This window comes from Saimiri boliviensis, chromosome 1 (genome assembly GCF_048565385.1).
Source record: "Saimiri boliviensis isolate mSaiBol1 chromosome 1, mSaiBol1.pri, whole genome shotgun sequence".
NCBI classification, from domain to species: domain Eukaryota; kingdom Metazoa; phylum Chordata; class Mammalia; order Primates; family Cebidae; genus Saimiri; species Saimiri boliviensis.
In genome coordinates this window covers 50,379,710-50,405,438 of record NC_133449.1, presented here as the reverse complement: position 1 = coordinate 50,405,438, position 25,729 = coordinate 50,379,710, and positions in this window count along the sequence as shown.

The window sequence follows — 25,729 nt, the reverse complement described above, 5'->3', positions numbered from 1 at the left end:
ATCATACTGAATGGGCAAAAACTGGAAGCATTCCCTTTGAAATCTGGCACTAGACAAGGATGTCCTCTCTCACCACTCCTATTTGATATAGTACTGGAAGTTCTAGCCAGAGCAATCAGGCAAGAAAAAGAAATAAAGGATATTCAAATAGGAAAGGAGAAAGTCAAATTGTCTCCATTTGCAGACAACATGATTGTATATGTAGAAGACCCCATCATTTCAGCCCCAAATCTCCTGAAACTGATAAGCAACTTCAGCAAAGTCTCAGGATACAAAATCAACATGCAAAAATTACAGGCGTTTCTATACACCAATAACAGACTTAAAGAGAGCCAAATCAAGAACGAACTGCCATTCACAATTGCTACAAAGAGCATAAAATACCTAGGATTACAACTAACAAGGAATGTAAAGGACCTCTTCAAGGAGAGCTACAAACCAGTGCTCAACGAAATAAGAGAGGACACAAACAGATGGAGAAACATTCCATGTTCATGGTTTGGAAGAATCAATATCGTGAAAACGGCCATACTGCCCAAAGTAATTTACAGATTCAATGCTATCCCCATCAAACTACCAAAGACCTTCTTCATAGAACTGGAAAAAAACACCTGAAACTTCATATGGAACCAAAAGAGAGCCCACATAGCCAAGTCAATTCTAAGCAAAAAGAACATGGCGGGAGGCATCACACTACCAGACTTCAAACTATACTACAAGGCTACAGTAATTACAACAGCATGGTAGTGGTACCAAAACGGAGATATAGACCAATGGAACAGAACAGAGGCTTCGGAGGCAGCACAACATATCTACAACCAACCAATCTTTGACAAACCTGACAAAAACAAGCAATGGGGAAAGGATTCCCTGTTTAATAAATGGTGTTGGGAAAACTGGCTAGCCATGTGCAGAAAGCAGAAACAGGACCCCTTCCTGACACCTTACACTAAATTAACTCCAGTTGGATTCAAGACTTAAATATAATACCTAACACCATAAAAACCCTAGAAAAAAATCTAGGTAAAACCACTCAGGACATAGGCGTAGGGAAGGACTTCATGACCAAAACACCAAAAGCATTGGAACAAAAGCCAAAATAGACAAATGGGACCTAATCAAACTCCACAGCTTCTGCAAGGCAAAAGAAACAGTCATTAGAGTGAATTGGCAACCAACAGAATGGGAAAAAATTTTTGCAGTTTACCCATCTGACAAAGGGCTGATATCCAGAATTTACAAAGAACTAAAGCAGATTTACAACAAACAAACAAACAAACAAAAACAAGCCCATTCAAAAGTGGGCAAAGGATATGAACAGACACTTTACAAAAGAAGACATACATGAGGCCAGCAATCATATGAAAAAATGCTCATCATCACTGGTCATTACAGAAATGCAAATCAAAACCACACTGAGATACCATCTCATGCCAGTTAGAATGGCGATCATTAAAAAATCCAGAGACAACAGATGCTGGAGATGATGTGGAGAAATAGGAACACTTTAACACTGTTGGTGGGAGTGTAAATTAGTTCAACTATTGTAGAAGACAGTGTGGTGATTCCTCAAGGACCTAGAAACAGAAATTCTATTTAACCCAGCAATCCCATTACTGGGTATATATTCAAAGGATTATAAATAGTTCTACTATAAGGACACATGCACACGAATGTTCATTGCAGCACTGTTTACAATAGCAAAGACCTGGAACCAACCCAAATGCCCATTGATGATAGACTGGACAGGGAAAATGTCACACATATACCCCATGGAATATTATGCAGCCATCAAAAACGATGAGTTCGTGTCCTTTGTAGGGAAATGGATGAACCTGGAAATCATCATTCTCAGCAAACTGACACAAGAGCAGAAAATCAAACACAGCATGTTCTCACTCATAGGTGGGTGATGAACAATGAGAACAAATGGACACAGGGAGGGGTGCACTACACACTGGGGTCTGGTGGGGGGAAATAGGGGAGGGACAGCGTGGGGTGAGGAGTTGGGGAGAGATAGCATGGGAGAAATGCCAGATATAGGTGAAAGGGAGGAAGACAGCAAATCACACTGCCACGTGTGTACCTATGCAACAATCTTGCGTGTTCTTCACATGTACTCCCAAACCTAAAATGCAATAAAAAAAGAAAAAGAAAAAAATAACCTAAAATTAATTAATTAATTAATAAATTTACTATGATCTATAAAATCTAAAAAAAAAAAAAAGAAAGAGGCTTCTGTCCTCAAAAGTAGGTCTCTATAAAACCATAGCTTGCCTGGAAGGTTATTACTTTTATTCCACCATTTGAACTTGAAAGCTGTCTTTTTTTTTACCTTATATTAAAGCCTGGTTTAATTGAGAGGTGGAGAGTGGAGACCCCAAGAAGATTCTGGGGACTGAATTGGGAATTTGAGCCTTTTAAAACTGCAGTGGAAGCTGCCTGTGATGTGAAAATTTGTTATGAACATATCGAGAAGACAAAGAAATTTTTTCTTCCTTTTTAATTTAGAGAAAATGGTTCACCCACAGAAAAATCAAAAATATAATTTGAGAATTCTGACACTTATTACTCCTCATTTTATATTAAGATCAACAAAATACTCCCATGAATTTTGAATACAGAAATGTTGAGAACTTCAAGAAAAATCAGAGACAAATCACTTTAACTTGTAAAATCAACTTAAATTCTCTTTTCACCTCTTCTTGTCAACTCCTGTTCATAAAAATCTAAAGTTCAGAACAAGAAAGAGGCAGAGGCTGAATAAATTAACTGGTGCTCATTCCTTGTTATAACAATAATTGTACAGCCTTTATGTAGACACCTAGAAATGGTGACTCTGCCTTAAGGAAGCAGCAGTTTCGCTTCACAGTAGTAAATTTCACTTTTACTGGTCCTTTCTTGGCCAGGAGTCAACAATCACCCAAAGTTCACATGCTTTATGAAGCAACAACTATGCTTCAATTTCAGTACTTCTAGAAATTGTTTTTTCCTAAAATATATCCTAACAAGAAGAGAATACAGGATCAGTAATAAAGAAAAATAAATTTTAACCTCCTGGAAGCAGCCAGGGCATGAAATTGTAAAGTGTAACAAAGGACTATAGACACAACCATGTCTTAGAAACTTATGTGACCAGGTCTTACTCATATTTAGCATTCTTATTCTGGTAAATGGAAAACATTGACAATCTAGAAAATAACTTTTTGTTTTGTAAAATCCTGGTAGCCCTGGGTAGAATTTAAAGCCTAATAAGATAATTTATATTATTTGCTTATCCCAGAAAATCTGATTGCATAAAAATTATCTGTATTAAGCATATTAAAATGGAAAATTTGTTGATCCTGTGAAAGATTATAGCAAATATGTGCAAGTTTATGATACTCCTGAATAGGCCCCTAGACATGAGCAACATCTCTTTTTCCAGGTTGATGCTAAAGTATTACATTTCAGTAAAAGTAATTTGTCTTGGGTTCAAACTAGCTTATAATATTTGTCATTACAGTTCAGTTTATTCAGGACTTACAAACAAAATATGACATAATTAGAAAACTATTATTAAATTTGCCCTAATATTAATATTTGCATGAGAGGTATGATTTGCAAAACCATATTCGAGAAATTACAGTGTTTAATGGAATAGGCAAATCCCTTAAAAAACAACAACAACTTTTGACCAGAACTTAAAACAGGATAAGTATACCTACTGAGAATTTGACTTATGTGCCCTACTGAGTTATTAACAGAAATAAGAGTTGGTGCAGTAGAAGTCAGGACATCACAGTGTCCACTTTTACACCTTCCTCATTAGACAGGCCAGGCCAGAAATTATCTTGACACAAAGGAAAACTATCAGAAAATTCCCTGAGAACTCTGCGGCTGCCTGGTTGTATCATGACTGTGGTTGGGAGGCTAACTTCTCCTGGCTGGTATTGCACTGCAGCTCGTATTTCTGGGTACTCAGCTCCATAGCTATCAAATGGCATTAAATGGTTTCCCAAATCAATAAGGTTACTGTAATATGTGCTCCATAAATATGGAGGGAATCAGAGTTCCTGATGATAGACATACGTATTCCATTCCATTGTGTTTCATGAGTGTCTTTAGCTTAAAAAAAATGAAGGACTGCAAAGTGGGTGGCCTTTTGGGAATCTGGAGGCAACAGATTTTACACCATGTAATACTGGTCAAACCCACCATCCAGGTGACATGGAAGTCTTCCCAGCTTTTAGTGGGACCTAGGGCAGAAAAGGGATCTCTAGCAGGCCCAGCTTGCACTGCAGGCAATACTGTCTCTCAGGCCAGTGCAGACACAGATGACTCACCAACGCTGTCAGCCATGTGGCAGGATAGACACTGAGAGAACACTCCAGCACCACAGCAGACTCCATAGCCATTTTAAAACATTTGCTAAAACAGATTATGCTTTGGACCACAAGATATTTCAAAGAAGTTAAATGGATTTAAATCATACAAAATAAAGTTTCAGAAACAAAGGGAAATTTATTAGGAATCAATGACATAAAGCTAGCAGAAAAATCCAAATATTTTAAAACTATGTAACATACTAGTAAATAAAGCCTGAGACAAGATGAAACCAAGCTGGACATTTCAAAGCAATTTGAAGTGAAATAAAACACATATTGAAATTTGTGGGATGCAAGAACACATTGAATTTTAACCCTGAATTTATAGAAATAGTCATGCATTTTAGCAAATAAATTTTCAAACCAATCCCCTGAGCTGCCACCCTGACATACAAGTACGAGAAGAGCAAATTATGCTCAAAATATTTTATTCTTAAAAATGTGGGCATATGATGAGCACATGTCTAGTATTGCAGTAAGGAAATCACATCAGCCAGGAAATAAAAACCCTCATTAGCAGCTTCACAAGAGAATGTGGATGGGCAGAGTGAGTAAGCATGTAGAGAAAACTGGAAGACAGGAAAAGTGAACATAGGAATCATATGTAATATTAATATGGGCTGTGCATGTGTGAGATTGCTGTGAGCTTTGACTTGCTCAAAAGCAAAAATCATGCAGTGCAGATAGCTTTCCATCCTCTGGAGGGTTGGTGAGAGTTGGGTCACTTGGCAAAGGGAGGAAGAACTTCCCAGAAGGTCATCAGAGGCAGGTGATGTCACGGCCCACTAGGATCCCCTCCCAGTGACATGAATGAGTGTCTCTGAAGCCATGAGGGCAGCAGGAAAATTTATGGCTGCTCCAGAGGGGACAAGGCAGCCACTCCAGGGCCTGAGTGCCCTAAGTTGGGAGAAAGGAAGAGGTTCTGGGAGGCTTCCTGGGGGCCCTGGCCCTGTTCACATAGAAGTGGAGCTCCTTCCTGCAAGTGACGTTTCATGGTCTCTTCCTCAAAGGCTCTCTAGCCATCTTCACCTGAGCCCACCTGCTGTGGACTCCATCTCTGGATGCTGCCATTGCTGATGCTACACGGAGAGGCTGAGCCTCCTAGGGAGGCTGTGTTTGAAGCCCTCGGACTGTGCAGGGTCCTAGCAAGTGCTCGGCTCACAGGAGAAGGTGCAGCATCTCCAGGCTCCAAACTGGTGCCTGTGATGAAGAAATAAATAAAATGTTGATTGTATGTGTGTCCTTACTTATTGGTATGTATAAAAAATGTATTCTGGAGACTTGTCATTTATTCTTATATGCCACTTGCTATAAAGCAAATTTTTACTGTATATGCGGTCTGTCTAGTTAAAACTACAGATTTAATTATCTTTGCCATGGAATTAATTATCCTTAATAGAAAGTCATCTCTAATGTAACATATTTCTTTAATCTAAATCTGAATTACTTTATCCTGTTGATTGCAACATTGTTTTACTTCAGTCATACCATGCCAAAGCATGTAAATGACAGGTTCATTACTAATTCACAAATATTCCTAGAACACTATTTTAAACTAACTCTATGGAAAGAATTTTTTTATATCATTACTACTAGAATGTGGGAATCAGGTTTATGCCCAAGTACTGACCAGGTACAGTGAAAATAATGCATTCATTTACTGTTTGAAAATGTTTTCCTGTTTATGATCAAATAGTACCAACATAGTCACTTCTAAAACCTAATTTGTGTTAAAAAATGAAAGGAATCTTCATTCCCAATTACAGCAGTGTAGGAGTGGAAAGGCCAAAATAACCACTGCAAAAGGTACAAGCTATTTAAAACAATGAAATACCAAAGGAGTGGAAGCAATGAGAAACGGATGATCTAAAATTCCATAGCAAAAAAAAAAACCTTTCATTGTTAAGCTGATGCTCCCTTGGCTTACTGTCCTCCTGCCATAGCTGCCGAGTTTGCCTGTGGACACAAGCTCTGAGTTGGCACAGGCAGAGGAGCTCTCCTGGGAAAGGAGAGTCCAACGGAACCTTGGGGGTTGCACAGGGCAACCTCTATACACGGCCCATGCTTTCCACGGGACGTGTGTTGAGGTCTGAGTCAGAGGGCAGGGACGGAGGTTCTGGGCTGGAAGGACATAAAACTCCCACAGACTCAGTGTGTTCTCTAGTCCCCAAGGCTACACTGAGCATCCTGAATACATGTCTGAATCGTGGACACCGGTCTCCATCCCCACATGCCCACTACACCACCTACATGCTGGTATAGGCCCTGCTGGGCCTTCTGTTCAGCATGCCAGTGCTTGCGACATCTTCAGACCCAACCAGCAGTCTCTGATAGACCTCCTCTAGGGACAGACTGGCTTTCAGAAGCTCTGCTTGGCTGTGTTGGGTTGACTAGGTATGAGTGACATGACCTGAGGTCTCCTGGCACAGGGATTTTACTATGCCTTTGGTGATTACAGATCTAAAACCCTTCTCAAAGCATTATCTTCCTAGGAAATTTGCAGTGATGCAGGCTCCACCCAGGATACCAGGCAGCAGTGTCTTCAACTCTGTGGTTCTTCACAAGAAACATATCAGGCCTCCTGGGTTTACATCATGAACTGCCAATTTCACCACCATCCACATCCCTACCCGCCAAAAATCAAGAGTAGTTTAACTGAAGTTGACCTCCTCTGTGTTCCCTTCATGTTCCCACTCCTGCAGTCTGCCCAATCGTAAATTCTTAACATTTGGAAATAAAAACGTTCACATCATTCTGTCCTCTTCCAGTTTTCTATGAGAAAAATTTAAAGCTATACCTCTTCCAGTATATGCTTTATATTTTTGAAAATATCTTTTGGAATTTCAAGGACTCATTTTTTTTCTATCACAAAGAGTTAATTAAGGCTAATTAAACAGTTTTAGCATTAGGATCTTTTATCTTCTGTGAATTTACAAAAATCTATTTGATACTCCAAAATCAACATTTTTACTGCCTGTCCCCAGCCAGCTTCCCCTTAGGATAATTAGTATAGAATGCTGTCTCTACTATATTTTGGGAGTGGGAGAATAGGGGAAGTAGGAAGTTAGAGAACTGACAAAATACCAATATTAAACATTATCGAACATCATCTGAAAAATATACCCAAAACTGCTAAACTCGAAGTTACATCCAGCATGAATTGCCACAGACTGTGTCAATGGTCTGGCTGCTCTGCTGATTACATTTAATTAACAAATGTACACAAGGCAGACAGAGTTAAGATGAGCTTTCATTCTCCTCTCCTTCCCAACTTGCTTGTTTACTCACAGGGCACTTGGACCCCTCATTCTCCTGCTGCTTATGACAGTCAAGGTTGTGGCAATTGACAGGTCATAAAGGAGTTGTACCTAAGGTGTAGCTGGGGCTCTCACAGTCCAGAGTCCTCAGCTGTGAATTGTCACCTGGTTCTCCAGCATCTTCCTCTTACACAGATTCTGAGACCCTGCTGAGCTGCTCCACTTGTGGGCAGCTGGGCCACCCCACAGGGAGGTTTTTGTTCAGGGCTGTGCCACGGTGGGAGGCAAGAGTGTACCTTGCATGCAGTAATACCCCCCAACATCCTCAGCCTCCATCCTGCTGATTTTCAGTGTGAAATAATCTGTCCCTGTCCCACTGCCACCGAATCTGTCTGGAACCCCAGATTCCCAGGTATTAACCTCATAAATTAGGAACCTTGGAGACTGGCCTGGCTTCTGCAGAAACCTACTAAAGTAGGTGTTTACATTACTCTGTACGAGGCTCTGACTAGACCTGCAGGAGATGGAGGCCGTCTCTCCAGGGGTGATGGACAGGGAGAGTGGAGTCTGGGTCATCACAACGTCCCCACTGAAATTCTATTTATCCTGAAATAAATAGAATGAAGAGTAAGGTTATGTATAAATTTTATGCATCATTTTCATTATTTTTGATTTGTTGTTTATTTTAGGCTATATGTTTGTTCATATTTCAAGAATATACAATTTCAAAACAGAACTCAAGGAATCCAAGGCTCAAGGGTGTCTCCAGAAGTGCCCACATCATCCCCTCTTTCTCTGTCAGTCTTCCCCAGAGCACAGATCCTTAGCCCTTCTTGAATCTTCCTCACTCTCAGAGATCTGAACCTCACAAGCCCTGTCCTGGAGGACAAGATGCATATTTCCAATACATGGAAGGAACACACATGGGAGGCAGTGGGGTCCCCAGAGCTCACCATCCCACCCCATGCTCCTCTCTCATCTCCCTTCTGTCCTTACCAGGGACCCAGAGCATTATCAGCCCCAGGAGCTGAGCAGGGATCCCCATTGTGAGAAGGAGAACTGAGGAGTCCTCATCAGTCAAGGCAAAGTTAGAGCTGATCTTTTATCTCAAACTCACAAGGGAAGATCCTCCCTATGGGACAATATGCAAATCCCCTGGTGGGTGCAGTGGGATGGAAAGAGCCAAGGGGAGGTTGGGAGCCTCTCTTGTGAGACAAATGACTTAAATATCTTCTCTGTTTGGAGGGAAAAACAATAGTCATAAAATCTATGCTGCCTATGTGGAAGAAATTTAAGTGTTTCCGTCTTCTCTAACAGATTTCTTGTTTCATAGAACTTTCTCAGATACATTTTTTACTTATTGTTAATAAAGCTAAGTTTCCACAAATATTTAATAATTCTTATTTTTTTGTTCATATTTATTTAAAAGAGTTCAGATTTGGCCTTTTCAATTTTATTTAAATTGAAATAAAACACACACAAAGTGAAGGATGGAAATGTTAAAAAGTGCAACTGAATCAAGTTTTACATCTACTCTCCACCCAGATTAAAGGGTAGAATACTTCAGAATCTCCAGATTCTTCCCTCATGCACCTTTCAGGAAACCACTGCTCCCACACACCAACCAGGGAAACTGGCATTCTGACATCTGTCCAAATAGCTTGGATTTCTCTACGTGAAACCTCAGGTAAATGAAAGTAAACACACTTGTTTGGCGGGTTTCTGCCTCTTTTTTTTTTGTTTCCTTAGTACTTTTTAGGCCTTCCTTCCCCCCTACAGATTTGAGTTACTGTCTGCTGTCATTTCTTGTGAATCTGAAGAATTTCCTATGGAATTTCTGGTAGAGCATGTCTGTAAGTAATAATTTCTCTTAATTTTTGTTTTTCATGAAATGTTTTCACTTTACCTTATTTTGAGTGCATACTTTCACTGGATACTGAATCTTTGGTTTTGCTTTGTTTTCCAGCATTTAAATATGTCATTCCACTGTTTTCTAGCCTTCATTGGGCATGATGAAAAGTTAGGTGATGGTTTATCTCTGTATTCCTGTATATAAAGAGTCATTTTATATTTGATGCTTTTGAGATTTTCTTGTCATTGGTTCAGCCTTTTAATTATAATATGCATAGTTATGCATATCATTGTGTTTGTCCTGAATAAGATATATTGATTTCTTTTCTCTATAGATGAACATGTTTCATTGCTTCTTGAAAGCTTTTGTCATCTTTCCAAATTTTTTTTGGCCATTGTCTCTCTGTCTTCTTTGTGACTCATTGCACATTTGCTGATGTTCTTCACATAGACTTGAGGTTTCTCTAAGGTCATGATTATTTTTCTTTAACAATTTTCTTTCTTCAGATTAGATAATTTCTTTTTTAAAAATTTATTTATTATACTTTAAGTTTTGGAGTACATGTGCTGATCATGCAGGTTTGTTACATAGGTATACACATGCCATTGTGGTAGTTTGCTGCATCCATCACCCTGTCATCTACATTAGGTATTTCTCCTAATAATATGCCTCCTCAATACCCCCACCCCCTGCTATTCCTTCCCTAGTCCCCTACCCCACTAGGCCCTGGTGTGTGATGTTCCCCTCCCTGTGTCTGTGTGTTCTCATTATTCAACACCCACTTACGGGAGAACATGCGGTGTTTGGTTTTCTGTTCTTGTGTCAGTTTGCTGAGAATGATGGTGTCCAGTTTTATCAATGTCCCTGCAAAGGACATGAGCTCACTCTTTTTTTATGGCTGCATAGTACTTCATGGTCTATATGTGCCAAATTTTCTTGATCCAGTCTGTCATTGATGGGCATTTGGGTTGCTTCCAAGTCTTTGCTATTGTGAACAGTGCCACAATAAACATGGGTCTTTATAATAGAGTGATTTATAATCCTTTGGGTATACACCCAGTAATGGGATTGCTGGGTCAAATGGCATTTCTATTTCTAGATATTTGAGGAATCGCCACATTGTCTTCCACAATGGTTGAATTAATTTACACTCCCGCCAACAGTGTAAAAGTGTTCCTATTTCTCCACATCCTCTCCAGCATCTGTTGTCTCCTGATGTTTTAACGATCACCATTCTAACTGGCATGAGGTAGTATATGAATGTGGTTTTGATTTGCACTTCTCTAATGACCAGTGATGATGAGCTTTTTTCATATGTTTGTTGGCTACATAAATGTATTCTTTTGAAAAGTGTTTGTTCATATCATTTGCTCACTTTTTAATGGGGTGTTTGTTTTTTTCTTGTAAATTTGTTAAAGTTCACTGTAGATTCTGGATATTAGCCATTTGTCAGATGGGTAGATTGCAAAAAATTTTTTTCCATTCTGTTGATTGCCAGTTCACTCTATTGATAGTTTCTTTGGCTGTGCAGAAGCTCTTAGGTTTAATTAGATCTCATTTTTCTATTTTGGCTATTGTTGCCATTGCTTTTGGTGTTTTAATCATGAAGTCCTTGCCCATACCTATGTCCTGAAGGGTATTGCCTAGGTTTTCTTCTAGATTTTTTTATGGTGTTAGGCTTCATGTTTAAACCCTTAATCCATCTAGAGTTAATTTTTGTATAAGGTGTAAGGAAGGAATCCAGTTTCAGCTTTTTGCATATGGCTAGCCAGTTTTCCCAACACTGTTTATTAAACAGCAAATGCTTTCCCCATTGCTTGTTTTTGTCAGGTTTGTCAAAGATCAGATGGTTGTAGTTGTATGGCATTCTTTCTGAGGTCTCTGTTCTGTTCAATTGGTCTATATCTCTTTTGGTACCAGTATCATCCTGTTTTGTAGTTTGAAGTCAGGTAGCATGATGCCTCCAGAATTTTTTTTTTTTTTTTTTTTTTTTTTTTTTTTGCTTAGGATCGTCTTGGCTATGTGGTCTCTTTTTTGGTTCCATATTAATTTTAAGGTTTTGTTTTTTTTTTCCAATTCTGTGAAGAAAATCATTGGTAGTTTGATGGGGATAGCATTGAATCTATAAATTACTTTGGGATGTATGGCCAGTCTCACAATACTGATTCTTCCTAAACTTGAGCATGGAATGTTTTTTCATCTGTTTGTGTCCTCTCTTATTTCCTTGAGCAATGGTTTGTAGTTCTCCTTGAAGAGGTCCTTTGCATCACTTGTTAGTTGTATTCCTAGGTATTTTATTCTCTTTGCAGCAATTGTGAATAGGAGTTCACTCATGATTTGGCTCTCTGTTTGTCTGTTATTGGTGTATAGGAATCCTTGCAAATTTTGCAAATTGATTTTGTATCCTGAGACTTTGCTGAAGTTGCTTATCATCTTAAGCAACTTCAGCAAAGTTTTTGGAAACCAAAAAATGTGTGTGATTACCTTTATGATGATATTCATTTTATTGCAGTGATTGGAAACCAAACCAGCAATATCTCTGAAGTGTGCCTCTAAACACATCTCAATTCGTTTTATATCTTTGGCAATTTCCAGAGCAGCCACAGTGGTGAGGTTTGGTGTGAGGGTACACTTGCAATCACAGTGGGACTGAGGCTGGGCATGGGCTAGTCCACATAGAGGTGGCTTAGTGTTTGAGTTGCCAGTGCAGGGTGAGGCCCTGGGGCCTGGGTCTGGGTCAGTGCAGAGGGTGGGGTTGATGCCAAGGAGCTGGGAGGTAGCCTTGTCATAGGAGGCACAACAATGGCTTGTTATTGGAAACTGCATCTAGCAGCATCTCCCTCTCTGGGATGTGCGCAACTATGACTGCAGGTTACTACCCAGGCAAAAGCACCAGAGGCCCCTGTGGAGCAGGCTGCTATGATTCTCCATGAGGAACTTTAAGGGGCCTCCACTGGGAAAGCTGAATGGTGGGGGATTACCTGAGTGAGTGCTAAGGTTATCAGTAGCAAAGGCTGCAGGGTCCTCCCACAGAGCAGACCATGGGGCCCACAGTGGCACCACTTCTGGCTGATAACAATTATAAGAGTTATATCCTTCAAGATGGCTGTCACAGGAGCTACCATTCTACAGTTTCCTCTAAAAGTGTGATCTCTGGTTGAGGTTTCCACGGTGCCATATGCCTATTTCCACCTGCCAAGTTAATCAGAATTTTGAATCTCTTATATATTCTTTATAATTCAACTTTCCTCTTTGTAGTTAATTTCTTCTATATCTCCCCTTTCTTTGTTCCTAGAGGTATCAGGGCTCTCCGGTGTGTCATCAGCTTCCGGCGATCCTTTGTGTGTGCTTATTCGTGGTTTTGCACTTTATTATGTTGCTGCATGTTTGTAATTGACCTCCTCAGCCCACTCAGGGTAATTGCCTTCTTGGATAATTGTTTAATTGCTGGTTTATGAAGGGTGAAGCCTGGTGTCTCTTACTCTGCTATCTTGCTGACATTAGCTCCCCAGGACATCATTTTGATGATGATATTTTGAACTTTGCCCTGACAATAGTATGGAATAATAGTTAGGCTTGATGGGGTGAGAATTAGAGCATTTAACAAGTAAAAAGGATGTGAATCGTTTGGGCCACAGGGTTGACTGATGCCAGTATATCCTTCAAGATGGCTGTCACAGGAGCTACCACCCTACAAGATCCTCTAAAAGTGTCATCTCTGGTTGAGGTTTCCAGGATGCCATATGCTGATCTCCTTCCACCAAGTTAATCAGAATTCTGAATCTCATATTCTTTATAATTTGACTTTCCTCTCTGTAGTTAATTTCTTCTATATGTATTCATCAAATAATATTTTTAGTTTATTTGTTTAAAATACTATAGGAAAGAATTCATACAAATAAAATGTAGTTTATGAATCTTTGTGCCTAGTGCTTTGTGTGTCTTCTTTAAGAAATATATTTCTGCATTGTTTATGGTATATATCTTTATGCTCTTTTCTAAAAGCTTTATTATTTTGCCTATATATTTTAGTTTATGATTCATTTAGATATTTGCATAATGTAGAAGTGAAATGTGGAGATCAGGATTCATTTTGATGTAATATAGATATCTTATTGATCCATACAGTTCAATTATTCTCTATTTTTCAATTGATTACTGCTCAGGTCTGAATGACTGTGTCTCATCCAAAATTCATGTTAACCCTATGCAACAGCATTAGAAAGTGGAGCCTTTGGGAGCTGCTTACTCAAGAGGGTTTCACCCCTGTGAATAGGATGAATGCTCAATGAAAGTGGCTTCACACAGAGTTTGTCTCTTTCGCCCTTCCTTTTCCACCACATGAGGACACAGCCACAAGGCGCCATCTTGGAAGCCAGAGCAGCACTCATGAGACACCAAGATTGCCAATGCCATGACCTTGGATTTCCCAGCCTTCCCAGTTTCTCAGAACTGTGAGAAAGTACATGTCTCTTGTTTTAAATTATCTGACCGGTATATTTTTGTTTTTCAGCATGAAATGTCTAAGACAATTGTGGTAATACTTTTATTGTTAATTGGATGAATATGTATGTGTGGATCTGTATTTAGATTATCTAACTCATTGCACAGGGTTATCATTCTCATTCTTCAGCAACACAAAATACTTTAATTTTTGTTATTTGTAACAGTGAGACTGGGTTCTAGGACCCTGGGAGGCTCAGCTCACTCCCCAGTGGGCTGTGTTCTTCCAGGCCCTTGGTCTCTCACTCACCCGAGAATGAGGGGGAGGACCCTATCAGACGCAGTGCACTTGTAAGTAAATATCGGACCCGAAAGAGTTTTGCAAAAAAGTGATTTATTTAGGCAGAGAGAGAGAGAGAAAAGGAGTAGCTTCCATGAGGTTGTAGAAGGGGATCCAGACATGGAGTCCACCCAGATGTGAGGGACAGGAACTTTTAACCTGGGAGGAATTCCCATCCCATATAATTTTCCTGACCTATGAAAGGAGTTCCTTTAAATTTCCACTGGAGTGATTGATCTTTGATTCTTTCCCGCGTGCATGAAAGTTTAAACAAAGACCTCTAGTCCTCCGATTGGTGGGGAGGTATCCTGCTGGAAAGTTCTTGCCTTTGAAACTATGCCCCCTTGTGGACCCGGGAAGATAATACATTCCCTCGGTCCCCCCTCTGAACAGGAAAGTCCAACTTCTGTTAGGACATGGGGCGTCGATCGCTCTTTAGCTACTTCCTGCTGAAATGGGGTGTAGAAGGGGCCCTGCAGTTGAGGTTTCCTCCAGAGGGGAGTCTTTCAGGGGTGCAGGTTGATTCTGAGGTCCACAATAGAGCTCATGAGCCAAGGACATCTGGGATTCCAGTTCCAGAATTATTTGTGACCTTATAGTTCTAGAAGAAACGAATGTGACAGGAAGGTTAAAGATAAAAAGCCCAGAGGCCAACAAATATCAAATGGTTATAAACAGGCCTAGGAGAGGATATAAGCACAACAGCCAGTGATTAAACAAGCTCCACAATACTATTTCTTGAAAGTTTTTAGCCCTGTGTTCAATTGATTCCTGAGTTCTTTAACTTTGTTTAAAACAACATATAATTGGTTTACAAAAGAGCAGCATTTCTTCCTAGAAAGAGACAGGCTCCCTCTCTCTCTGTTGTTAGCAGATTTAGGGCCCTTTAACTTTGAAGAGATATGGCAGCTAAAGAGCTGAGCTGTTTTGCAGAGTGAGCTGCCTTTGCAAAGAGAATTAGCAACCTTTTTATGTTATTAATTAACTCCTGCGATAGCTTATAGTAACTGCATAGAGGTAGCAACTTTTCTAATGTCAGCACCAAGTTTTCCTATTATTTTGACCCCCCTGCCATTAAAGGAATAATTGGAGTGTGAGAGATAGCAAAATCAAGAGTTATAGTCGTGTTAATGCCAGGATATAAATTAGACTCATGAGTGGTTCCTTTCCCTGGGATCTTGTTGGAAGAGCAGGTGTAGATCATCAAATGGCTTGTGGGTACATCTTCTAGAACTTTAAACTGCAGAGTGGAGGTTTTATGACTTTCTTCAGGAGGAGTACAAGGCTTCAGCTGAGTGTGATGAATCCATGAGTCAATTCCCACCACCTTAACTGCCATTGGGGCAGACAGAATAAAACTGAAAATGGTCTCCCCAAGATGGGCCTAGAGAGGGAGAATCTGAGGGGAGAGATTTAACAAGCACCAACTCTCCAGGGGAGAGCAACTCTTTCCCCTTTTCCCTAGGGTGTCCTTCAGGTAAAGTTTTAAAAGCCTGTTGGTACTTAGCCAAGGAGGTTATATTTTTTATTAAGCCTGCTGTTTCTTTGTCTAATACAAGATCATTAGTAAGAAAGGGCAGTCCATAAGGCATGTTCTAGAAGCTGAGAGAAATATCAGGAGACTGCTCATCCTAGGACTCAGCAGATAATTACAGACTTAGAGGACAACTGTCCAGGTCAGGAGAGTAATACTGAGAAGGCTGTGCCAGTGTCCAGGAGGTGGTCAACTTCCTAGCCTTCTATGGTCAGCTTTACCAGGGGCTCATTGAGGGTGATGATGCGAGCTGGCACTTGCCCCAGGCACCCTTAGTCCTGCAGTTCGATCATCTGTTAGACATCTGAGGCCCTGGGAACCTTCGTCCCCTGGGACAGTGTGCCTTCCAGTGATCCCCTTGACACAGCGGGCAAGGGCCAGGAGGCGGTCCATTCCTCTGGGGACAATTTCTTATAAAATGTCCCCTCTGACCGCACTGGTAACAAGCTCTGGCACCCTGGTGGCTAATCCAAGGCTTTCCCTCATTTGAGCCCCTGGGGTCTGCTTGCCTGAAGGCCATGACTAAGGCAGCAGGCTTTCTCTGGTCTCTCCTGTTCCTTTCAGCCTGTTCCTCCTGGTCTCTATTATAAAACACCGAGGTTGCCAGATTCAGTAATGATTCTACACTCTGTACTGGCCCCAAGGCCAACTTCTGGAGCTTCCTCCTAATATCTGCTGCTGACTGCATAATAAACTTTTCCTTTAGTATTAACTGACCCTCAATGGAGTCTGGTGACAGGGGAGTGTACTTTCTTAGGGCCTCCCGCAATCGCTTAAGGAAAGCTGTTGGGTTTTCTTCCCTTCCCTGAGTTATGGTGGCTAACATTGCATAGTTCATGGGCTTCTTCTTAGTTCGCCTTAATCCCTCAAGTATGCAGGTCAAGAAATGCCTACGTCTCCAGTCCCCTTGTTCTGAATCAGGATCCCAGTGAGGGTCTGTGCCAGGAACTGCTTGTTCACCCATAGGATATCTATCCTTTTCCTCTGGCGTCATTAGGTCATGTATTTGACTAAAGTACCAGGTGTCCCCAAACTCTTGAGCCGCTGCTAGAGCAGCCTCTCTCTCCTTGCTGGTTAGCGTTTGATTAAGCAATAACATGACATCTTTCCAGTTTAATTCAAAGGACTGACCCAGGCCTTGCAGAACATCTATGTACTTGTCTGGGTCATCTGAAAACTTTCCTAAGTCCACTTTAATTTTCTTTAAGTCAGAAAATGAGAAGTGGGTGCGTACCTTGGTTGGGCCAAATTCTCCTCCTACTGCTTGCAGGGGGCCGAGGCTGGGCATCTTGGTAACTTGAGATGCCTTGGCCATCTTGGCCCTCCCTGGCTCCTGTTGGGGTATAGGGGCTGAGGAGGCCTGGTTGGCATTGGTGGAGGTAGAAGCCACAGGGAGTTCCAAATGTGGAGATAGTCCTGAGGAGGGCTGAGGAGGGTATGGGGAACAGGCCTGACAGAGCTGAGGCTTATTCCTTAGAGAAAAGAAAAGTTGCACATAGGGCAACTCAAACCATTTACACTCGCTTTTACAAAACAGGTCTAATTGTAGAACAGTGTCATAATCTATACTTCCCTTAGGAGGCCAGGTTTTTCCACTCAGCAGGGAATATTTCGGCCACACTGTTCCGCAGAGAAAAACGAGCCGCTTCTTCTTCAAAGATTGTGTGTCAAACTGGTCCCAATTTTCCAGGATACATCTTAATGGTGACTTCATTTTGGGAAGAGTAGCACCCATCTGAAATCGAACACAAGGGATGCCCGCATCCCTGGTTATTAATTGCAACCACTTGATTTGAAGCATCCCTCAGATAGGGCATGGGATCTGGTGTGTCCCCCAGTCAGTACCTCATAATTTCTGTGTGACCAAGATGCATGATAATCTTTTCGGGGCCTACCATGTACTGGATTCAAATCATGTCTACCAGCGTCATGGGAACTCACGCTTACTGTCTGCATTCCTTTAGTGATCACCATAAAGACATGTAGACTGCCAGGATGGTTGGTTCGTACCAGCACATCCCTGAACCAGGCCAGTGAGGCTCAGAAGATGGGTACTAATATTCTCGAGCAAAAGTCCAATTTACACAGGCCAGATTATGAAACTGCCCTAGGACGGTGAACTTCTAGGGAGGGACCTTTATGCACACAATTCAAAGAAGGCGGGCCATGTGACTAAGGCTGGAACAATACCCTCAGGACCCAGGCCTCCTCCCCCACACCATTTTCCATTATAGAAAAATGCCCTTAGGGTTGTGGGGCCAGCAATTAACTCTTCGGGCCTAGGACCCGGTTTGACTATGATCTTCTAGTTGGAGAATTTCTGCTGTAGAGAAAGCCAATCCCAAGCAAGACAAATTATATACAAAACACAAAGTTCCATAGCCTTCAGCTTCTGGATTCCCCAAAAGGCTTCCCCAGTTCAAGACTGATACCACCAGGGATTTGAACTGGCAACCTCACAGCTGCCAGCCGTACACCCCAACCCCTATACCATTTGGCTGCTTGTGCTAAGGGGCTGCCAGGAAGAAGTCTGCCTTATGGAAATCTGGATCCAGGTGTGGGCCTGAGGCTCTGGGCCTGAGGCTCTGGGCAGGGCTTGCAGCCAGCGGTTGCTTTTTGCTTCAGCCGCTGTCTCCTTACAATGCGCCTAAGGAAAAAAACTGCTTGCCGCTGTTTTGAAAGCCAGGTGCATCCCTGTTTGGGAGCCTGCAGCTTCTGCTGCCTTTGACTGGGGGAAGACGGAGAGGCTTACCTGGCTGTGGTCCCAGGCCACTGGGCTCCCCGATCCCACAGAGGCCCAGGCCATACCTCCCCCCACCCCAACCCCGTCTCCACTGTTTTGCTCCCTCCCCACAGTGCCGGTGACTGTGGCTTTTAACAGACCAAGCACATCCCCGGGGCTAAGCTGCGGTTCCTGTGGTCCCAGTGTATAGCTGGGAGGTGAGGCCTGTGAGCGAACGGCCCCAGGGAGAGTGCTTACCCGTTCCATCCCCCACAGGCTTAGTTTGCCACCGGCACAGCTGGTCCTGCCCAGTTTCTACAGATAGCATCTGCCTGCCCCGCCTCCTGCAGGTGCTTGACCCAGAGATGCAGCCTAGAGAGAGAGGGAGCAAGAGAGAAAAAGAAAGAAATACAGTTTGGAAAAAAGAACTGTGCCTTTACGTCTCGCTGGCCGGCACCCCTTAAAAACAGGCTGGGGCCTGGATCAGCGACCAGGCCCTGCTGGGCCCTGACCCAATGGCCTGGTGCAGCCGCTCCCAGTGTCTCCTTAAAGCAACAGGACAGATTTTAAGTGAGAGAGGTCAAACTCACTTACCACGTCGAAGGAACAGTTTCTTACGCCGTACCTTCTCCTGGCTGGCTCGCCAATACTGAGACCCGGTTCCGGGACCCTGGGGGAGACTCAGCTCACTCCCTGGTGGGCTGTGTTCTTCCAGGTCCTTGGTCTCTCACTCACCCAAGAATAGGAGGGAGGACCTCGTCAGACGCGGTGCACTTGTAAGTAAATATCAGACCTAAAAGAGTTTTGCAGAAAGTGATTTATTTAGGCAGAGAAAGAGAAAAAGGAGAAAGAAATAGAAAAGACAAAGAGCAGCTTCCACGAGGTCATGGAAAAGGATCCAGACGTGGAGTCCACCCGGATGTGAGGGACAGGAACTTTTAACCTGGGAGGAATTCCCACCCCATATAATTTTCCTGACCTATGAAAGGAGTTCCTTTAAACTTCCGCTGGAGTGATTGATCTATGATTCTTTCCCGCGCGCGCGAAAGTTTAAACAAAGATATGGCATTGGAAAGTTCTTGCCTTTGAAACTGCACCCCCTTGTGGACCCGGAAAGAGCATACATTTCCTCAAAAGTATTTGATAATTGCTTGGAGTTATTCCTTTAATAATCTTCTCCTCCTCCTTTTCCTCCTTCTCCTTCTTCCTCTTCCTCTTCTTAAAGGCCAAATATTTTAAAGGCTCAGAAAAAGAAATGTTCATATTTCTATGTGTATATCACTTATCTTTGTAAACAGTATTTGTGTATTGCGTGGAAAGAAGTTTTCAAAGGACTGAAATCCCATGCAGGACTCCAGCCCTACGAAACATTCCTAGAAATAGGCAGCACTTCATAACAGAACACAGAGGAGAGTGCAGCTGCTGGCACTACCAATCCTCACTAGAAAACCATGCTGGGAGGAAGGCTTATGCCTAGGGTTGTACCACCATGGGAGAGACTGTCTGGTTCTGCTGGCCCACTGTAATCAACTTGACCATGGTGGTTAGTCTGATCTTTGATATGTGGTACAATGTTAGGGGCTCAGGAGAGGTTGTGGTTCTTGGAAAGTTGGATGCTTAGAAATGCTAGTGGTCATGTGAGCCTCCTTACTTGAAATTCACATTGCTGAGCCCATGCGTGGACCTCACTGGGAAACCTAGGAAGGTGACTGACTGACATCCCTGTGTTGGATCATCTTAATTATTGAGAGCCTCCTGCTCAGTAGTGGCCTTTAGATGGGTATTCACTTGGAAAACCATTGTTTTCAATCTAGGTTCATTTTGAAAAGTCCAGGTATAGCTTTTCTAAAATAATTTTGTCTGAAATCCTTCAGCTGTTTCTTCTAAGACCTGATAAGCTGTCAAATCCAGCAGTCAATGTCATTGAATTGCCAGTCACTCTTTGGAAAGTGACCATGAGAGGTAACTCTTGAATTTTACCCAATGTTGTGATTTCCACTCTGCCAGGACATCCTTGACTTAGCAGTGGTATGATATCACTTAAGTACAAATCTCACAAATAGGAAGGCAAAATTGTGTCTCCAAATGTAGAAACAATTCAGAAACAAACAGAAACACCTGGATTAACCTGGAATTGTAACCTTATTTAGACATGAATACATACAAACATAAATATGTGCAGCCAATAATACATGAAATAATACACTGCCTATGTACCTACATGTACATTATAAACATATGTGCATATTTCTATCAATGATGTAACCATTTTTATTCAAATTATGTTTATGATATTACTATTTTTACTCACATTTTACTGTTTTAATTTCTTTTTTCTTTTTTTAATTTTTGCATTTTAGGTTTTGGGGTACATGTGAAGAACATGTAAGATTGTTGCATAGGTACACACGTGGCAGTGTGATTTGCTGCCTTCTTCCCCATCACCTATATCTGGCATTTCTCCCCATGCTATCTCTCCCCAACTCCCCACATCCCCCAATCCCTCCCCTATTTCCCCCCAACAGACCCCAGTGTGTAGTGCTCCCCTCCCTGTGTCCATGTGTTCTCATTGTTCAACTCCCATCTATGAGTGAGAACATGCAGTGTTTGATTTTCTGCTCTTGTGTCAGTTTGCTGAGAATGATGGTTTCCAGGTTTATCCATGTCCCTACAAAGAACACAAACTCATCGTTTTTGATGGCTGCATAGTATTCCATGGTGTATATGTGCCACATTTTCCCTGTCCAGTCTATCATCGATGGGCATTTGGGTTGGTTCCAGGTCTTTGCTATTGTAAACAGTGCTGCAATGAACATTCATGTGCAAATTTCTTTTTAAAAATATTTATGAATGCACTGCTAAAATCTAGACTAAGCCCATGCATTTAAATAAAATACATGTAGCTGTATGGGTAGATGTGAAAATATTTAATGGAATTTGCATAATAATCATTGATAACTAATCACTCAACTCAGTAAGTTATAATATTAAGCATGGATTTTCATGTTCATGGATTTTCATGTTAATGATTTTGGCTGATCCAGGCAGAGCTCAGCTGAGTGTTTCTACTGCAGCTTATCTGAGCTGCACTGAGCTTATCTCCAGTGTATGAATTGTGTTTTATTTGGGCTCAAGCCTGAAGGGCAGTGATGACTCAGTACATAACATTACCATGTTAAGTACAGGACTGAACAAAATCCCCAAACCAACATACACAGGCAAATATTTGATAGTGACATTGATAAATAATTGTTTCTTATCCTTTACAATCTCTCAAATATTTTCAAATTTAACTCTTCCTTAATTAGGAAGTAAAGATGCGTGTACTTTTTCAACATGGGGCTTTAAATGGAAATTTCCATAAATGTCCTCATATTGGGGAAAAATCTCTTTATCTAAAGTAAATATTCCTTAAAGCATAGTTCTTAAACTTTGCATGGGTCACTTTTTAGCTTCCTAAAATGTAGGCTTTCATTCAGTTCATCTAAGGTGGTGCTGTAATTTTGCATTGTTTTTATTTTTTAAATTATAGTTGCTTACTTGCATTTGTTTATTTTATTTTTCAAATGTTAGTTATATATATTATGCAATAAAATGAAATAAAATGAGAAAAAGCTCTTCATTTTTCTGTTGACTCTGTGACCTAATGAACCTTTCTTCCTGTGATTCCAACTTGCTGATGATACTTAGAAGCACATCCCAACCTATCCTGCAGCCTTTCTCTAACTGTGCTAATTCTGAGAGATGGGGAACTAGTGACCATACTGGGCTATCTGCCATTAACTCTCTCCATTATTATATAGCTCCTTTCTTTCTTTTTCTTTCTTTCTTTCTTTCTTTCTTTCTTTCTTTCTTTCTTTCTTTCTTTCTTTCTTTCTTTCTTTCTCTTTCCTTCCTTCCTTCCTTTCTCATTTCTCTCTCTCTCTCTCTTTCTCTCTCTCTCTCTCTCTCTGTCTCTCTCTTCTCTCTCTCTCTCTCTCCCCCTTTCTTTTTCTTTTTTCTTTGATGGAGTTTTGCTCTTGTGGCCCAGGCTGGAATGCAATGGTACAATCTCAGCTCACCTCAACCTCCACCTCTTAGGGTCAAGCAAATCTCCTGCCTCAGCCTTCTGAGTAGCTGGGATTATAGGCACCCACCACCATGCCCAGCTGACTTTTGTATTTTTAGTAGGGATGGGGTTTCGCCATGTTGGCCAGTCTGGTTTCAAACTCCTGATCTCAGGTTATCCACTCACCTCAGCCTCCCAAGCCACCACACTTAGCCACCATTGCTTCTTAAAGTAGATTTCCCAGCACTCCTTTTGCCTTTCTAGTTTCCTAACCATTATATCCTCTGGTCATTGAAAAGTTGTGGTTTAGACATGGATTTCCATATTAAGAAAAAGTCACCCCAAAAAGCCACCTAACTCTTAAGATGACTGAAGCTCCATCCCATGTGGAAACATGGGGACAATTTCTCTAGACTATTCCATCTGACGAGAGAGAGCTGGGGTATGTATATTTCTACTCCTGTTATCATCCGTTGAGAGCTGTGTCTGTTAGTCTGTTTTGTCTTGGTGTAACAGAATGCCTGAAATTGTAATTAATAAAGAACAGACAACTATCCTCTCACATTTCTGGAGGTTGGGAAGTCTAAGATTAAGGCACTGTCAGATTAGGATTTGGTTTATCTACTTTCAAGATGGCCCTATGAACCCTAAGTCCTCCAGAAGGAAGGAAGTCTATAATCAGAAGAGCAGAAAAGAGAAAGCCCACATCCACAAGTAGGAGAGAGCAGGGACTCACTCTTAGGAGCCTGCAACTCCCACACCCCAAGCCTGGAAATAATAGAAAATCTTGAGTCTCTTCAAAGTACATTCCAAGCAGCTACCTAGCCTTAAGAAGTAAGTAATAATATGATAAGCCAGGAAGAATAATAGCCTAAAACAATAGCCAAATAATCTAGAATCACAGGATGATTGTTTCTATTTTGGTTACCTACAATACATTATCTTTTGTTGTGTGAACCTGGACCAGTGTTGTAATCCAAAGTCCTCATATGCAATGACTCTATCTTTTAGGAAATTAGGAGAGGCACTGCCATGTCTGCTGCTGGGGCTGAGGAGGATTAAAGAAACTCAGGGTGCAGGGACATCTCCCTTACCTCTTCTATGAAACTGCTCAGTGACCTTCAGAGTGTGGCTGCATCTGAGAAACACTCTCAGCAGATGGAGGCACCAGGAGAAGCAGCTGGGACATCCCAGCCTCACATATCTGCTTCCTTGGGGAGTTCATTGGGTTTGTTACTCTGTGAGAGGGTAACTTTTATACTGTTCACTAATAATAAGTTGCAGCAACTTCAGGCTGCAGGCTGCTGATTGTGAAAATAAAATCTGTTCTGGATACACTGCCACCGAACTGCAACAGGACCCTGGTTTGCAAATTGGATACATTATAGATCAGGAGCTCAGAAGCTTTTCCTGGCTTCTCTTGATACCAGGCTAAAACATGACTAATGCCCTGCCTGACTTGCCTGGCGTGTGAGGGTGACTCTCTCACCTAGAGAAGCAGACAGAGAGGACGGAGACTGGGTCATCTGGATGTCACATTTGGCTCTGAGATTGAAAATATAAAACTGTTAACACTATTAACCATGTTATGAGAGGGCTTTCCTGAATAGCCAAGCAGTATTGACCACACTGACAGAGTAAATTCCTAGTGTTCTCCTTACTTATTTGGGAACCAGTGCAGTAGGAGCCCTAGGAACTGAGCAGTGACCCCCAAGTCCATGCTGTGTCTTGACTGGGACTGATGCTTGCAAAGGGTGTGACCAGCTTTTGCTTTGTTGAATATGAAAATTTGCTTTTCATATTATGAAATTTTCTTTTCAAAATATGAAAATTTGTTGTGCTTTGTTGAATATGAAAATTTGTACAGCTGCAAGAATGACTTTATCTCCATATTATCGCACAGGCCTAGTGCCTCCCAGGGGTCCTAAGATTAATCAGGCCTGCATATGCTTGTCTACAGAGAACATGTTTCTTTCTGGGGGGCCACACGTCAGAATCTGTCTATTGTCTTGCAAGTAGAGTGCTCTTCTGCTCTATTCATGACCTAGTTTTCTTGCTAGCTTCCCATCTAAGACCTGGCTTGTTAAAGAAGCACATCTCCAGAAACTGCAATACATTTTAGAAGTCTTCTGCATTTGGTACTGATGAATATTATTGAGGCCAGAGAGACTTCTTCTTTGCTCTGATCCTCTAGAGCCCTTGATGTTGTAAATCGTCGGCACTATCAGCCAGCGATGCAGTGGGGTATAAGAAAGATGGATGGATACAGAGATGGATAGATAGAAGAACAGATTTATTTGTTGAAAAATAAGAAAAAGAAAATGTTAGCATGAAATATGTGAAAATAGTGTAATGTTTTGCAAGGATGGGTCCAGCCACTGGGTGTGACATGGCTAACCTCTTATCTCAGACATGTGATTGTCTTTCTCTATTTCTACATTTTCTTTCCTACTTCTTTCATCTAGGCCAACATAAGAAAATTTCCCCCTCCACTTCTGAAAAGTCTTAGCTACTTTCTAGCTCTGTTTGTCATCATGCATTCCCACACTAGAAGTTTCCTGAGTTCCTTGGATTAATATGTGTGTCTTTCATCATTCTTAAGCTAATTTCTTTTGGAAGCTGAGATGTTATATAGACCCAGTGCTCACATCTACTCTTGAATCTACTCTGTTCCATGAACTGTGCATCTCTATATTACCAATCTCTTCCAGTTTATAAGAGAAAGCAATTCCTAATGATTGGGTTTAGGGCATTTGACCAAAGCAGGTTCAGAAAGAAAACCATGAACCAAAAGGAAGGGAAGACCAAATTATTGCACAGGGTGTGAAACCCACACAGTATGTAAAGGGGACTTATGCTGTGGAGTAGAGAGGGAAGCCCACCAGAGGTGTTGAGCTATAATGGAGAAAGGAGGATATCCCCACATAGGCACAGAATGTGGGACACCCTCCTCCCACTAGTGCAGATGTCATAGCTGAAGCAGGATGAGCTCGAACCTGGAAGGCAGAAGTTGCAGTGAGCTGAGATCACACCACTGCACTCCAGCCTGGACAACAGAACCAGAATGAGACGCCTTCTCAGAGGAAAAAAAAAAAAAAGTCAAAAAACAACAGATGCTGGCAAGGTTGTGGAGAAATAGGAAAACTTCTACACTGTTGGTGGGAAT